The sequence below is a fragment of the Anolis carolinensis genome, chromosome 3 (assembly GCF_035594765.1).
Source record: "Anolis carolinensis isolate JA03-04 chromosome 3, rAnoCar3.1.pri, whole genome shotgun sequence".
NCBI classification, from domain to species: Eukaryota; Metazoa; Chordata; class Lepidosauria; order Squamata; family Dactyloidae; genus Anolis; species Anolis carolinensis.
In genome coordinates this window covers 178016956-178035341 of record NC_085843.1, presented here as the reverse complement: position 1 = coordinate 178035341, position 18386 = coordinate 178016956, and the positions used below count along the sequence as shown (strand labels likewise).

The following is an 18386-nucleotide window of genomic DNA, read 5'->3' as shown; positions in this document are numbered from 1 at the left end:
GTCTTGTCAAGAGAATACTTAAATAGAGTCGTAATTTGCTGGAGCCAGCTGGAACCATATAATAATATCAATAAAGTTATCCTAAAGTACATTTTTTCTACCCCAAGTCTACATAATGACAATGTCCAACAGCTGTCCAAAGGAATTAACTCCTTCCACTTTACTAGAAACCCACAGAAATACTTCAAATTAGACAAAATATTAAATGGGTTTTTGTGTTTATCCACATACACTTAGAACACAGTACATCAAGGCAAAACACACATAGGTATACTACATACTAAAAACCATTGCAGTATAGACTAAAAAGAACCCCCCAATCCTAAAAATATGCAAAAAGAATATTTGCTATGCTTATATGATCCGTCTATGCCTCAATTGTTACACTTCATCTGTAGGTTGCACTAATATTAATATTTGAAACCAATAACCATCACCTTGGTTCTTTTCTCAAAAAATCCATTCCAAGTTTCCAATAAATTTAGAAAGTTACTAAAGACTTATGTTTAAAGAATCCCTTTATTCATCTCATTCCTTTTAGTAACCACTCTTCTTTAGTAAGTAAGAGAATACATTTTTGTTTCTTGCCATTTTTGTTACCATAATCATATATTGAAAATTTTTCCTGTGGTTGTTTCCTTACTAATCATCCATCTATCTCGGAAGGAAAAATTTAGGTTTTAATAATATATTAGTCTGTAACACTTTTCAAATTAATATAAATATCTGTGTCCAATAATAAAATAATAAATAAATAAACAAGTGGCACACTGGGTGCATTGCCTAAAGACCTTGGCCTGCACTTAAACACAATCGGCGCTGACAAAATTACCAGCTGCCAGCTGCAGAAGGCCAGCTTACTGGGACCTGCACTCATTATTCGCCGATACATCACACAGTCCTAGACACTTGGGAAGTGTCCGATGTGGGATCCAGTACAACAGCCAGCAGAGTGTCTGCTGTGGACTCAACTTGTTGTGTTTCAAATAATAATAATAATAATAATAATAATAATAATAATAATAATAATAATAATTGTGCAGTTTTCTGGCATTGTATATTTCTACCGCTTCTGTGACTGTTCATTTGTATTTTGATTCCATAGCCCACTTGTTGATGGATGTCCAGAATCAGCAGCATCCACCGCGGTCCTTTTTATCCTGGGCGACGACCAAGCCAGTATAGACTTCGTTTTGGTTTGATTCTCCATAATGCTAATGGGTTAGGTGCGCTTAGTTCCACTCCTCAGCTGAGACCTCTCTGCCTTGGTTGGACCTTACACTACCGCCAGCACAGATCTCAGTCATCATTGGAGCGGTTAAGCCCCCCCACCACGACAAGGTGGCACCTGCCGGGGAGGGGGGTCCTTCAAGCCGGAAATATCAGAAAATCAGAAGTCCCACAGTATCTTTACGTGCTCATTTTCCAATACTTTTGCAGGTTTGTGATCCCACCAGTTCTTTACTGCAGGGAGGTGGTACTTAAGGGGTAAGTTCCAATGAATCATTTGGGCCACACTGGTTTTGTCAGCTTCCTTGCAGAGTCTGCATTTTGGGTCATCAGCTGATTTTTCGATCTTGGTCTTAATTGCATTTGTTCTGATGGCTTGCTCCTGGGCTGCAAGGATCAGGCCTTCTGTCTCCTTCTTCAGTGTCCCATTCATGAGCCATAGCCAGGTCTTCTCCTTATCAGCTTTTCTTTCAATTTTGTCAAGGAACTTTCCATGCAATGTTTTGTTGTGCCAGCTGACAGCTCTAGTTTGTAGTGCGGTTTTCTTGTACTGGTTTTTTGTCTGCTGTGCTTTGAGGAGTTTCTGATTTTTGACTATTATTATTATTATTATTGATGATGATGATGATGATGATGATTATTATTATTGGAAAGGTTTGGTGGGCACTGACCTTGAGTTTTGGAGTTGTAGTTCACCTACATCCAGAAAGCACAGTAGACTCAAACAATGATGGATCTGGACCAAACTTGGCACAAATACTCAATCTACTCACATGTGGACACTGGTGCGTTTGGGGAAAATAGACCTTGACATTTGGGAGTTGTACTTGCTAGGATTTATAGATTTATAGTTCACCTACAATCAAAGTGCCCCTTGAACCTCACCGACATTAGAATTGGGCAAACTGGGCTTTTTGTGGTAGGATTTGCTGTCTGTTTCCAAAAGGGTAGACAAGGGCAGGCAAAGAGATATTCAGCCTTCTCTGCCAAAGGGATTTCTAAGACCATCCGAAATATGTGTTTTCTGATGGTCTTTGGTGACCCCTCTGACACCCCCTCGCCACCCCTCCAGGGGTCCCGACCCCCAGGTTGAGAAACACTGACTTAAGCCCTTATGAGGCGCACTAGCCTTTTACGAGTCAGATTTGTGAGTAGCACTGTCATGATAAGATATATAAACTATTTAACCAAGGAGAATATGTCAGCCCACTACAGGGGTTGAAATCAAGCAAGCCTCCAGATTTTGTTGCATTTTTTGTCATTGGTTAAGCTGGCTAGTATACTATTAAAGAAATATATTATTAAAACCTGAGAGCATCTGGAAGTCCCCACATATTTTCCATGCCATGTTACAAGGAAACATCGTCATCGTCATTGTCATCTCTATCAGAGCAATAATAGATAACTTCCTATTTCTACCTAGGCTACTTTTACATCAAGAATAGTTTCTCAGAGCTGCCCATGGGAACAAGCTGAAAGGGTCCCTGGAGACACAGCAAAACACTTTCCCTCTGGGATGATCCTCCACTGCCTTTTCCAACTGCCTTTGTATACTGAGGTTGCCTAGTAACCTGAGGATGGCATCATAAAGGAGTTGACCAATAGCTGCTGTTTCCTTAGGCCCAATTAAGCCATGGGAATTCTGCCTCTGACAGGCATGGATTACATGACTTTCAGAGATAACAAGCTGTCCCTATCAGAAAGACATAATTGAAGTCACATCAGCTGGAGTTGACACAAGCGCCACTCACTATCTTTTGCTATCGGAGGGCAGTCTTTTGGATACTCAGATCCCAGTGCGATTATATGTAGAGCTTTAAAGGCAAGAGCTGGCACCTTGGCACAGACCCAGAGACCAACTGGAATAGAGTGGAGCTATAAAATGCTAGTACAGCATGGTCAAATTATGATCACATCTTGTGGCCGCATTTTATGCTGATGGAAGCTTGTGAATGTTTTTAATGGGTAGGCTGATCATTCCATCTTCACTGCCCCAAGACGGAAGAGTGAGTAAGTGCTGAAGAGTAAATGAGTAAGCGGATAGGAGCAAACAAGACTTGCCAATCCTTGCTGCCACCCTCAAATTTGGACTTCTTTGGAGATATCAGTCATTCTTTCCCTTGGCATAAGAAATAGGATAATGGTTCGCCAGGTCATAGTAAGGAAGATGATTCTTCTATGTCCATCTTTCCATGCTTGCATTGCCCAGAAGGTGACCATGAACAAGCAGCATTTTTTTTTCGTGTCAGGAGCAACGTGAGAAACTGCTCCAGGTGTGAGAGGATTGGCCATCAACAAGGACGTTGCCTGGGGACGCCTGGATGTTTTTACCATCCTTGTGGAAGGCTTCTCTCATATCCCTGCATGGAGCTGGAACTGATAGATAGAGCTCATCCGTGCTCTCCCCAGATTGTATTTGAACCGGCAGCCTTCAGGTCAGCAATGCAACCTTCAGGTCAGCAGTCTTGCCGGCACAAGGGTTTAACCAACTGCGCCATCGGGGGCTTCACTCAAGCAGAATGAAAAGCCCTGGCTTCCAATCTGCCCTGCCAGTCAGAGAAGATAAGCATAAAAGAGGCCTCCTCTGTTTTCTTGACTCATTCCCTACCAGCTCACAAGGTGGGACAGACAGAATGGATGCAGTTTGATACTTTAACTGCCACAGCTCAATGTTATGGAATCCTGGGCTCTGTTGTTTGGTGTGGACCCAGCATTCTTTGACAGAGAGGGATCAAGGGGCGGGCCCCTCCTCGCGCCGCTGGGGGCCGACGGATCTCCCTGAAGCGGGGCCTCGGGAGGGGCGGGGGAGAAGCCGAGGTGCAGCACAGAAAAGAGGCGGCAGCGGAGGAGGCGGAGGTATCCCTGGCGGTGCCTATCGCTTTAAGGGGCTGCAGCGGCAGCTGGGAGGCGAGCAAGAGCGGCGCGAGCCAATGCCGCGGCCGCCTCGCGCTCATTTCCTCGCTGGCTCACAGGAAGTGGGGCCGCCGCCGCTGAGGAGGAGAAGACGAGGTGAGTGCGGCGCCTTTGCCTCTTGGGAGACCCCTTCGCCATGCCTGCCTTCTCCTCATGCCTCTCTACGGCTCCTGGCTCGACCCTCCCTCGCTGCCTTGCCCACCCTTCCCCCGTTTTGTGACCCTTTGGGACCCTTCCCGCGTCGGTCTGAAATGCTTTTCTCTCTCTGTGTTGTCAAGCGCACAGGAGCCCCCCCCCCTTTTTTTTTGATCCTGTGTCTTGTGGCGTCTTTGCTTCTCTCTCTCGCCCTGTAGCTTTCTTTTCCATCGCTAAAAGGGGAGGGCAGTGTGTGTTAAAACCCCCAGTGTGTGAAGACGCCGAGCCTTTGCCTCCTCGCTGGGAAAAACTGCTGGCTGTCAGTGCAGCATTGACTCCCAGTATCTTGATTTGAAGCATACAAGCAGGGAATGACTGGCAACGTGCACTCATCCCATTGCTTTGGGACCCTTCCACACAGCTGTATAGAATCCACATTGAATTGGGATATATGGCAGTGTGGACTCAGACAACCCAGTTCAAAGCAGATATCGTGGATTATCTGCCTTGATATTCCAGGTTATATGGCTGTCTGGAAGGGCCCAAACTGTATGACATACTGATTTGAATGTGCACTACTTCATAGTCTTTGGCTCCTTCCACACAGCTGAATAAATTCCAATGTTTTCTTCATTGAACTGGGTCATATGGCAGTCTGGACTTAGATAACCCAGTTTAAAGCAGACATTGTGGATTATCTGCCTTGATAATCTGGGTTATATGGCTGTATGTCTGTTATGTTGATTAATCATTGTTATATCCCCTCACCCCCATCTGCGGTGCTTTGAGCTGCTTCCAGAGGAACCTTTTATAAAATATCACTGTTGTCTTCCATTGTACCCAGCAGTTGTTTAACATAGTTCAGGATCATAAAACCCTTTTCATGATTTTCATGATTTTAATGCTCAATTTATGCTATATCGTATTTTGCTTGTTTTATGTTATTATGGCATTGAATTATTGCCAGTTTGAAAGCCTCTCTGAGTCCCCTTTGGGGTTGAGATAGAGTGGGGTAAAAATACAGTAAAGAATAATAAAATAAATAAATCACCTGTTTCTGTATATAACATAATAGGGTGTGCATTGTCTCGCCACTTGTTTTCTCTTTCTTTCTTTCTTTCTTTCTTTCTTTCGCCCACTTTTTAACATGGAGTGTTTCCCTTCAGGCCTGGGCTTCTTCCTCTAGACCAGAGTTTCTTAAACTTTATGTTGTCGAAGGCTTTCATGGCCGGAATCACTGGGTTGCTGTGATTTATTTCAGGCTATATGGCCATGTTCCAATAGCATTTTCTCCTGACGTTTCACCTGCATCTGTGGCAAGCTTCTGTGGAATGTCCAGGGTGGGAAGGAACCCTGTCTGTTTGAGGCAAGTGTGAATTAAACTTTATCGCTCTGAATCACTTTCTGTCCGATTGTTTACATTTTTAATTATTCTATTATAGACACAAATAGAGTAATACAAATCTCGATAGTGAAATTCCATTTACATTTTCATTCAGTATAATATATCTTATTTACTTAACCTCACCAATCCAATTCCACACTTGTGTCCAACAGTTTTTCTTTCTCCCCCGCCCCCATTCACTGGGAACAGTTCTATCTTCAATTCAAGTACTGTATTATTTGAACTGATAAATCATAAAGAGAGTGTGATTTAGCTCTTTATAATTTTCTTTTTACTCTAGCTATCAGAGTTCCCCATTTTGAGTCCCAATTATTCTTACAACAGCCTGTTGTGTATTTCATCCTTTCAAAGATATAATAATCCTGGAGTATATAGCATACAGTCTGCTAAATATTCATGCAATTTTTTTTATTTCCCATTTTTCTGCTCTTTCCAGTCCAAAGCCACTGTTGCTTACGCCATTTCTATCATATGTTTTTTGATATCTGTCCATTTGTTAGTGCTGCTCTTGCCCTAATTTTCTGAATAAAAAATTCTTTTTATTCAGCTCTACTTTTTGTCCTAATAGTTCTTCCATCTCTTTTTTATTTTATTACATTTTTTTTGTTTTTGTCACAGTTACACCACATATTCATAAAGGAGGCAATGTTTACATGAACCCAGGAATACAGTGTTCCCTCGCTACTTCGCAATTCACTTTTTGTGGATTTGCTGTTTCGCGGTTTTTCAATAAACTCTAAAAGTTTATTATAAATCACAAAAAATTACAGTTTACAGCCTAAGGAAGGGAGGAAGGAGAAGCCAAAGAAAAAAGGAGCCCAAGCAGCAATGGGAGGAGAGGGAGGCGATTTATCAACACACGATTGGTTGATAAAGACTTAAAATAGTGTATAAAAACTAAAAAAAAAGTATAAATATTAAAATAAATATAGTGTCCCTACTTTGCGGATTTTCACTTATTGTGGGTGGTCCTAGAACCTAACCCCAGCGATAAGTGAGGGAAAACTGTATACAGATATATAAGATTTATAAAAATCAAATATTTGCTGATAACAAATTAGCAGTTCTGAGGCTTGCTAAACGGTTTGATTTTCTTTTTTGTGGAGTACAGCTGAGGCATCTTTTGAAGAATCCCTTGTAAACAGGGCAGGGTAGATTTCACTAAATATATAGGTGGCATTTTACTGTTGCCAAATTTTTCATGACGCCAACATTGAGCTAAGGGGACCCTTCATACTACAGTTATAGTGCTGTGATTTTGTCCTAACTTTTATGGCTGCATACTATGGACTCCTCACATTTGTAGTTTGATGAGAATTGTAAATCTGTCCCAAAACTAAAAATCTTAGCATAATTCCAGATAATCTAGTGCAGTGTTTCTCAAACCCTGCTCCTCCAGGTGTTTTGGACCTTGCAGGAATCTCAGCCAGTTTACCAGCTATTGGGAATTGTGCCGTCGCGCCTCTTAGTGAAAGAGGCATGGACGTGACATCTTTCCCCAGGGGATTGCTTCTTGCCCTCCTTTAGGGAAACTGGAATTCCCAAGGACCAAAACACTGTAGATAACTCAAAAACTGGGTTTATTGTTCACAAAGGGGGTAAAAGAAAATATACATTACAGTCTTTGATTGTTTTAAGTCCGTGGAGCTTTTCCAGATCCCTCTTTCTCTGGCTGTGAATGCCGGAGCAAACTCAGCCTCAGTCCAATGACCTATGTCTGAAGACACAGTCTTCCTCTGTTGCCAAAGGACTGATATGAAGGCGCTTGAGACTCCTCAACGTTGTTCAGGTTGGCCCTGAACATGAAGTGTGAGTCCCAAGAGTAAGAACCTCAGAATTGGTGCTGAGAGGTAACTTTTCTAGGGCTTTCAGAGCCAAGTCTCTCTCTCTCACGTCCATCTGGTAGAGAGCTTGCTGGTGGAATGAAAGGAGGAAACACTGTCTACTCCAGGAAGAGGTGGAGCCAAACAATTTTGCTGAGGGAGCAAATAACTGGTGCAAACAACATTGATTGACAGCTATAAATAACCAATCCAACTACATTTACAGGGTAAAGGCAAAATCAGGAATGACACAACAATTCAAATCTTGCAACTTACAGATCCACATATAGATGGCGCCACTCACGCCGTCACAGGAATTGTGGGAGCTGAAGTCCAAAACATCTGGAGGAGCAGAGTTTGAGAAATTCTGCTCTAGTGTGAAAGGTCCTTGGAGCAGCCCCCGATCTCTAGAATATGGGGACAATCATATCAAGAACATTGGAAGATGCTTTATACTGGTTCAGACCATTAGTTCATATAACACAGTATTGTCAGCACTGATAGCACCTCTTAAAGATTTGGGGGGAGGATTCTTTCCTAGAACCACTTGGAGATCTCTAATTGCCTTACGGCCTACCATCCAATTACTAATCAGATCTAGCTTTTAAAGTTGTGTTTAGAGTGGCATGGGAAACTGTTGTTTTTCATGTGAGCCGAAGCACTATATAATTATTGTTGTTCATAATGAACAATTATGTTGATTTTAAAATCAATAGCATAGGTGCTTCTCTTAACTCAGTAGTGGAGTGGCTGCTGCAATAGAAGGCAATACTATGTCTTCAGCTATACAGTGTTCCCTCACTTATTGTGGGGGTTACATTCCAGGACCACCTGCAATAAGTGAAAATCCGCGAAGTAGGGACACTATATTAATTTTAATATTTATACATTATTTTAGTAGTTATACACTATTTTAAGTCTTTATCAACCAATTGTGTGTTGATAAATTGCCTCCTCCTGTTGCCGCTTGGGCTCCTTTTCTCTCCCTTCAGCTTCTCCTTCCTCCCTTTCTTAGGCTGTCAATTGTAATTTTTTATTATTTACAATATTCTTTTAGAGTTTATTGAAAAACTGCGAAACAGCGAATCCACGAAAAGTGAACTGTGAAGTAGTGAGGGAACACTGTGTTGCCTTTCTCCCATAGCTCAGCTGATTATGAACATCTCTCAGATAAGACAGAAGTGTTAGGGGGTGAGGGGTGCCAAAACCTAAAGGCTGGCTTGACATCATTTCCCCAAGGTTTATTCGGCCAGTATATAATTTTCCCTACAGCATTAAGCTTCAGGTTGGAATAAACTGAAACAACAAAGTCTAAGCTGAAGATACATGGAAAATGGTTGGCTGAGGACAGGGGCTAGAATCCTTCTAAAAGCATAAAACATTAAAAATCAGCTAGTTAACATATCTTGCCTGCTATGTTTCCCTTTGGAAAACAACATTCTGTAAGTTCATATTGAAAAATTGTTTATTGTTTCAGTATTCTTCTGGCCAAATAATAAAGTTTTTGATTTGTGCTGGCTAACAGTGGGAATGGGTCATTCATCATCTTGCTGACATCCAGTGGCAGCGAAATTTGGAGGAAGGGCTCTGGTAAGGGTACAGAACAAACCAGCTCCTGTGATAGGAAGCAATCATTCATACTGCCACAGACCAAACTGTTCTCAGTAAAATTGTGGGTTATATCATTATTACTAAGTAGTTTGCAGTAATACATCCTGGGTGCTTATGAAATGCCAGCTTTTGCTGAAGGGTGTATATTCTGTCTTGCTGTGGCACAAAGAGGGTAGTAACAGAATAACTCCATGGCTGACACTGGTGCCAGTGTTTGGGCATCTGTGGGTGTTTGCGTTATTCTGAATGTTAAGTACACATGTAAGGTACTTGACATAAAGAAGGGGGTGAAGTAACAGACGTCTTCATGGCTTGTTTTTAAAAGTAATATTCAGGAAGATACCCTTTTTTAAAAAACACCTCTTATGATGACAGTTCTTTCCAAGCAGGTAATTTTTCCAAGACTCGGGAAAATACAAACATTGAACCCTTTTCCATGACTTGAAATATGCGAGTCCAGTGACTAAGTAGATTAGTAACATCACCTGTTGATGGAATTGGGATAGAACAGAGCAAGATATTAAGAATTATGAATTAGAGAACGACTTGTGCTCAAAGTGGTAGAAAAAATGGAAGTTGATATTATTTAGATTAGCATAGTCTATAGTCAGTTCACTGTATCTCCATTATAAGGACACTATTTTCTAATAATCATCAATTACTAGGTTTACCACTTAAAAATACACTGTAATTAGTCACAGTCATATAGAGAATTTTTACTATTTATGAAATCAAAAACATTAAAATGTTTCAAAATGTTTCTCATTATAAAATTGACAAACATCATCTACTGGCTTACAACATCTGGTGGAGGGATGATGACCATTAGATTGTATGTTGTCAAGTAATGTGGTGTTTCTTATGAATTCTTTAAGTATTTGTTGTGAATTAATAAGACAGTTGAATTCCTGATTTCTTGTTTTGTTCAGGCCAGAATAGTTCATGAAAATGAGATGGATGAATGCAGGCAGGCAGGTACTTGGATAATCAGCAGCTTTTTTGTGTGAGGTATGGGTAAAAATTATGTGACTTTCCAGAAATTATTGAATTTCATATCTAATTAGTTCCAGCCATTCGCCTATAGCAAGGAATGTTGAAGAAGGTACTCCAACATTTGGAGTGTCACAGGATTCCTCCTTCTATTCTATGGCATAAATTAGTGGTTTCCACAATTAGGTTCTCAGATTATAACCAACATCACCTTTCAGAAGACCCAGCCCATGTAGTTGGAGATGAGAGTTCTGCAACAATAGCAGGAAACCCAAGCTTGGGAACCATCTTCAGAGGCTCTGCCTGAGTTTGTATTTCCTCCATTTATTTGAAGAGGTAAATTCTGGCTTTCCAAGTGCCTCCTTCCTTCAGCTCTTCAGAGAGCCCAGGACTGCGTTATGTAACTGTTTGCCCATCTAACATTACCTGTGTATCTTAAAAGAAGGACAGGCTCCCCTTTACTGCTCACACTGCCTGCAGATAAGGTGCCTTGTTATCTACCAAAAAAAAAAAAAATGAAATCTTTGGTGTGTTTTGTCTGTGACATTTAAAAAGGGGAATTGTGATGTCTCTATTTTCAAAGTAAATAAGTACAGTGGAAGAACTGACTGGATGTTTTGTCTCTTGGTGAGTCATGCCATGTTAACCACATGAGAACAGTTTAGATTGGGGGGGGGGGGGACCTAAAGGGGTTTCAAAGATTAGATGGTAGACAGCTAGCTAGATTGATGTGGTAGGAATTTAATGCGGGCATTGTATGTTGTTTACTCAAGCACAGCATATGGTTGAAAAGATGTTCTGAACAGAAAAAAAATGTGATAGACAAATTTCTATTTTCTGCATTGATAATCGAGTAATGTATAAAGGAACACTCTCTCAACCTGAGAAGAAGGCAAAGGCAATGCTCTCTGAACAAATCTTGCCAAGGAAACACAAACACCATGATAGGTTTGTCTCGGGGTCATCATAAATTCATAAGTATCTTCATAAGTAACTTCATAAGTTACTTAAAGACATATGAGGCAACAAATTGATTTACTACCTTTGTATGGATGTTTTGCCATGTTGTCTATGCACTGTGCAAAAGGAGCATGTGAAAGTGTTTTGACTTCAAATGTGGGGAATACCAATTCTTAGTGAACCGCCCCAGCCTCACCTTCTTTCAAATACACAGACAAAACCTGAAGTGCAATAGTGCGAGAGGAGAAAACTGTTGGTTGCTTTCCGCTGCATTGTGTTCTCACCATCCTTCAGCTTACTTGGCACCAGAAGGTTTCCTTCTTTTCTTGTTTAATATGTATTTGCTGATAGTGTAGTTAAATAAATCATTATCCTCCAGGTGCCCTGTCTTTTTTTTTACTGGTGCCCAGAAGCATTCATTAGGAAGGAAGGAAAGCGGGTGGAGTAGCTCAAGGTTGGTACTTTAGCTTCCAGTTTTTCAAAGTAATACTTTAAAACTGTTCTTCAAAAAAAAAATGGAATGGACCTTGACAGCTACAAGAGAAATATCTGACTATTCTGCTGACCTTAAGGCTATGTCATCTCTTTAATGTGCAGATGTAGAAGGTTTTGCTTGGGTTTTCTTTTCCGGTGAATAAGGTAAAGGTTTCCCCTGACGTTAAGTTTAGTCATGTCTGACTCTGGGGGTTGGTGCTCATCTCCATTTCTAAGCCGAAGAGCCGGCGTTGTCCGTAGACACCTCCAACGTCATGTGGCCGGCATGATTGCATGGAGCGCCGTTACCTTCCTGCCGGAGCAGTACCTATTGATCTACTCACGTTTGTGAATAAGCCATCATAATTTATTTATGAACTACCATTGCTGCTACTCCAGCAGATTTCTAGAATTTGCATGAAAAATATTAAAAACCCACATAATTCTGAAGGGTACTTTAGAGAAGCTCCAAGTGATTTTAGTTTTTCTTCTTAGATTTGTTGGAATTGAGATGTTGCAGTGTGACACAACAGCTATCTTTCAAATGTCCTCTTAACAACAAATAGATGCTAAAAGTATGATAGCTTATTGTGTGAACCAGCAATACTTACAGGTGAAGAAGCAGATTGGCCTTCTGCCTTGTGACTTTATACAATATTTATGACAATATAATTAGAATGCTTTTCCAGTTGATCCCTGGAAGCACCGTGAAGGAGAATATTTCTTGTAAATCAAATATCAGCTTTTGCTTAGTACAAGGCATCTTCATGTCCAGAGTATAGCCAAGCACAGGTTGGCCCATTGCAACTCACATCAGTGTGCAGCACTGAGCTGTGTGGGTATTTCAGAGACCAAAAAAATCTGGAGGGCAACATATTGCTCCTGTTAGCTATAAATAAAAATAAAATCAAAGAAAATTGTGAAAATCGATTTTGTCTCTTCAAAGTAAAATTACTGATATTTTTTCAACAGTCAGATAACCATAGAACCTTGAATCAAAAAAGAAAACAACCTCCCAAAGAATTCTATGACTATTTGAGGAAATAAAATTCATATCTTTCTATAAAGTATGTGGTCCGTGTCTGTGGTAGAAAGCTTGAACAAATGAAATGAAATTTAATTGTCTTCCCTTTGTTCAAACCTCCAGATGTTGCTAGACTGGACTTTTCAGCAGCTATAGCTAGCATAACTGGTGGTGAGAGATGGTTTGAGCTGCAGATCAGCAACATCTAAAAGGCTACATGATTTGTCATCTTGTCTTTAAATTAAGTGGGTGGGGTTGTGATCTGTGTGGGAGGGAAGAGATGCATTCAATTTTAAAATGTCACTGTGACCTTTAAACAAAAAATCCCGTCAAGGGCAATTCATCTGTATAGGTAGCAAGCCAATTCTCCCAGAATCTTGGCTTGACAGTATCTGAGCTTCTCTTGTTTGATCCTGGTTAGGTGTCAATATTTGACTGACCTCTTGGCCAGCATGCCAATCCTGATGCCCTTGTTTTGCCTATTTTGCATATAAATAGAGTTGCTGGTGCCATGTTCAAGATCTGTGGCCCTATGGTATAACTGTGCCAAAACAGCATACTTAACCTAGCTAAATCTTATCTTGGTATTTTGTGACTTTTTAAAAATAACATGCTTAGCATTCCTTTTAAACTGGACTTAGTACCCCAATTCCTGGTTCTGTTTCATGTTTCTCTGTTAGATCCTACAGGTCTTTTTTTTGGGGGGGGGGGAGGTTAGATAGCTTTGACTTGAGTGATGATTAAATTTCCATGTGTAATGGAATTTGTTCATTGGCTCAGTTATTTCAGCTTTTCAGAACATATGAGCTACATATTGATTCATACATATCAGTATAATGTATGGGGTCACCATAAGTTTGACAGGCAACTGGAAGAAACATGCATGCACATTATTCATTAGTGGCAATGTCCTTATTTTAGTTAAAACAAAGGTTGTTGGTCAATCTAAATTCAATTGACATGAATGGAAAGATTACTGATAACATGAACTGGGTCTTGGGAATCAGGTGGGTGAGCTTATTACTGAAAATCTTGTCTTAAAGTAATTGCAAAATATTATTTGGGAAATTTCCAGTTGCCTTGGAAATAGAGACTTATATATAATGGTGTATTGTTCCTTAATGAGTATACAGTGCTCACGATTCATCTAGTAATTATGATCCTACATGATGTAAAGACTAATAATTATGATCCTACACATTGTAAAGATGATCAGCCATGTGTGAGCAACTTGTTTGCCTTTGAAAGCTTGAAAGACTTTTTTATGTCTTTCATAAAATCTTATGTGAGCTCTTCTTGAACCCAGAAGTCTACATCAAACTACGTCACAGTTAGATACAACAATGAAACATCTGTAAACCTGACAAATTCCCCATTGATTTGGCGCATCAAATCTAGCTGAGACTAACAGATTTAGGCCAAAATGTTTTCCCCCTTAGGAATAAGACTTTGGAAACCTGCTGTCCTACTATTGATTCCAGTGTTGTTTTTGAGGAGGAAGTGTATTATTTTTAAGATTTTGTAAAGAATTTGTGTGTTTTAAAGAAGTAAATTTTTAACAATTTCTCACAATTGAAGAATGAGACTAGATTTGAATGAGAAATTGGTTACACCAAAGCATTCAGTTATTCTCAGGTACTTTATACACTGTGCAGAGACACATTAATTGTATAGTAGGATAAGTAACCAAGATCAGTTTAAAGTTCAACATAGCCTTTCCACATAGCTGCTTTTGTTCTTATAGGGTATTTCTTTCAACAGCATCAGCACATAAGAGTAACATTTTCTGGAGGCTGAAGATGCTGGTGTCATTTGAGTTTCATACTGAGAACAGATTTGAAGTAAAATTGCATTTAGAAGGGAAGTACATTGTAGCTGGAGTCTGAGGTTTGCTAGCGTCAGGATAATTGAGTATGTACTCCCCGTGCTATGGATCGTTACCTTGACGTGGTGCTGGGGCTTGAGTGCCTGGGTAAAACCATGAGCTATACCATGCAGGGCCACTCAAGATGGGAAGGTCATGGCAGAGAGGTCAGACTAAGCATGATCCCTGGGGAAGGTAATGGCAACCCACCCCAGTATTCTTGCCATGAAAACTACATGGATCAGTACAACCAGGGAAATGTCAGTTTATCACCGGAAGATAGGACCCCCAGGTCGGAAGATGGTCAAAATGCTACTGGGGAGGAGCAGAGGACTAGTCCAAGTAGCCCCAGATGTGATGACGCAGTTAGCTCAAAGCCGGAAGGAAGGCTAACGGCCGATGGTGCTGGAGGTGAAGGACGAATCCGATGTTCTAGAGATCAACACACTATAGGAACCTGGAATGTAAGATCTATGAGCCAGGGCAAACTGGATGTGAGATGTCAAGATTAAAGATAGACATTCTGGGAGTCAGTGAACTGGAATGGACTGGAATGGGCCACTTCACAAAAGATGACCACCAGATCTACTACTGCGGACAAAAGGAACACCGAAGAAATGGAGTAGCCTTCATAGTTAATAATAAAGTTGCGAAAGCAGTGATTGGATACAACCCAAAAAATGATAGAATGATCTCAATTCGAGTTCAAGGCAAGCCATTTAACATCACAGTGATCCAAATATACGCCCCAACCACAGCTGCTGAAGAAGCAGAATTAGATCAGTTCTATGAGGATCTGCAGCACTTATTTATTTATTTATTTATTTATTTATTTGCAGTATTTATATTCCGCCCTTCTCACCCCGAAGGGGACTCAGGGCGGATTACAATGAACACATATATGGCAATCATTCAATGCCAACAGACAAACAACATACATTAGACAGACTCAGAGGCATTTTTAACATTTTTCCAGCTTCACGATTCCGGCCACAGGGGGAGCTGTTGCTTCACCATCCAGAAGTGGCTGTACTTCCTCATTCTTTTCCTTGTGTTTTGCTGGCAGTTTTATGGTGTTGTAAATTAGCCTCCCGCATAAAGCGTCCCTAAATTTCCCTAATTGACAGGTGCAACTGTCTTTCAGGGCTGCATAGGTCAACAGCAAGCCGGGGCTATTAATGGTCGGAGGCTTAACCCGACCCGGGCTTTGAACTCATGGCCTCTCGGTCAGTAGTGATTTATAGCAGCTGGTTACTAGCCAGCTGCGCCACAGCCCGGCCCCAGCCCGGATAACACACCAAAAAGAGACATTATTCTCATTACAGGAGATTGGAATGCTAAGGTGGGCAGTCAAATGATAACCGGGATCACAGGCAAGCATGGTCTGGGACAACAAAATGAAGCAGGACGTAGGCTGATAGAATTTTGCTAGGAAAACTCTCTGTGCATAACAAACACTCTCTTCCAACAACCTAAAAGACGGCTTTACACATGGACTTCACCAGATGGTCAACACCGAAATCAGATTGACTACATCCTTTGCAGCCAAAGGTGGCGGACATCCATCCAGTCGGTGAAAACAAGACCTGGAGCTGACTGTAGTTCAGATCATGAACTTCTTATTACAAAATTTAGAATCAGACTAAAGAGAATGGGGAAAATACACAGACGAATTAGATATGAACTCGGAAATATTCCCAGTGAATATGCAGTGGAGGTGAAGAATAGATTTCATGGACTAGATTTAATAAATAGTCCCAGCAGAACTATGGACAGAAGTCTACAACATTGTTCAGGAGGCAGCAACAAAGTACGTCCCAAAGAAAAAGAAAACCAAGAAGGCAAGATAGTTGTCTGTTGAGACACTGGAAGTAGCCCAAGAAAGAAGGAAGGCGAAAGGAAACAGCAATAGGGGGAGATATGCCCAATTAAATGCACAACTCCAGAAGCTAGCCAGAAGATACAAGGAACTATTTTTGAACAAGCAATGCATGGAAGTGGAAGAAGGCAATAGAATAGGAAGGACAAGAGACCTCTTCCAGAAAATCAGAAACATCGGCGGCAAATTTCAGGCAAAAATGGGCATGATCAAAAACAAAGATGCAGGGACCTAACAGAAGCTGAAGAGATCAAGAAAAGGTGGTGAGAATATACAGAAGATCTGTATAGGAAGGATAATAATATAGAGGATAGCCTTGACAGTGTGGTGAGTGAATTAAAACCAGACATCCTGAGGAGTGAGGTTGAATGGGCCTTAAGAAGCATTGCTAACAACAAGACAGCAGGAGACGACAGGATCGCAGCTGAGCTGTTTAAAATCTTGGAAGGTGATGCTATCAAGGTGATGCATGCCATATGCCAGCAAATATGGAAAACACAAGATTGGCCATCAGATTGGAAAAAATCAATGTATATCCCCATACCAAAAAAGGGAAATGCTAAAGAATGCTCAAACTTCCATACAGTGGCACTTATTTCCCATGCTAGTAAGGTAATGCTCAAGATCCTGCAAGGCAGACTCCAGCCATACATGGAGCTAGAGTTGCCAGATGTCCAAGCTGGGTTTAGAAAAGGCAGAGGAACAAGAGACCAAATTGCCAATATCCGCTGGATAATGGAAGAAGCCAGGGAGTTTCAGAAAAACATCTACTTCTGCTTTATTGACTATTCTAAAGCCTTTGACTGTGTGGATCATAATAAACTATGGCATGTTCTTGGAGGTATGGGGATACCAAGTCACCTTGTCTGTCTCCTGAGAAATCTCTATAAAGACCAAGTAGCCACAGTAAGAACAGATCACGGAACAACAGACTGGTTCAAGATTGGGAAAGGAGTGCGGCAGGGCTGCATACTTTCACCCTCCCTATTCAACTTGTATGCAGAACACATCATGAGACATGCGGGGCTTGAGGAATCCATGGCCGGAGTTAAAATTGCTGGAAGAAACATTAATAACCTTAGGTATGCAGATGATATCACTCTGATGGCTGAAAGTGAGGAAGAGCTGAGGAGCCTTATCACCAAGGTGAAAGAAGAAAGTGCAAAAGCTGGGTTGCAGTTAAACGTCAAGAAAACCAAGATCATGGCAACTACACCTATTGATAACTAACAAATAGAGGGAGAAAACGTGGAGGCAGTGACAGACTTTACATTTCTAGGCACGAAGATCACTGCAGATGCAGACTGCAGCCAGGAAATCAGAAGACGTTTACTTCTTGGGAGGAGAGCAATGACCAACCTTGACAAAATAGTGAAGAGCAGAGACATCACACTGGCAACGAAGGTTCGCATAGTCAAAGCAATGGTATTCCCCATAGTAACCTATGGATGCGAGAGCTGGATCATAAGGAAGGCTGAGCGAAAGAAGATAGACGCTTTCGAACTTTGGTGTTGGAGGAAAATCCTGAGAGTGCCTTGGACCGCAAGAAGATCCAACCAGTCCATCCTCCAGGAAATAATGCCCGACTGCTCACTGGAGGGGAGGATATTAGAGGCAAAGCTGAAGTATTTTGGCCACATCATGAGGAGACAGGAAAGCTTGGAAAAGATCACGTTGCTGGGGAAAATGGAAGGAAAAAGGAAGAGAGGCCGACCAAGGGCAAGATGGAGGGACGGTATCCTTGAAGTGACTGGCTTGACCTTGAAGGAACTGGGGGCGATGACAGCCGGCAGGGAGCTCTGGCGTGGTCTGGTCGATGAGGTCACGAAAAATCGGATATGACTAAACGACTGAGCAGCAGTACTCTCAGTACAATTGTGTCTGGATCTGAGGTACTAATGAGACTTCTTAGCCTTTTCCTCTTTCCAGTTTTTTAAAATCACCTTGGTATTTTGTAAGAGTTGTCTTCAGTGAAGGTTTCTGTTCCAATAAATAGGTAGCACTACTTGATCTGTGTCATTTAATCATTTTTGAGTGCCAGTGTGTATGTGTGTATCTGCATATTTGAGACCACTCAC

The 18386-nt window shown here is 41.2% G+C and overlaps 1 protein-coding gene across 1 annotated transcript in view; it reads left to right on the top strand.

Annotated features, from left to right (window-relative positions):
• Positions 1-4104: 4104 nt before the first annotated feature.
• Positions 4105-18386, top strand: part of csgalnact2 (chondroitin sulfate N-acetylgalactosaminyltransferase 2) — a 39687-nt gene continuing 25405 nt past the window's right edge. The window contains exon 1 of the mRNA XM_003224074.4: positions 4105-4239. The gene's annotated coding sequence lies outside the window, so the exon portion shown is untranslated. The remainder of the gene's footprint in view (positions 4240-18386) is intronic.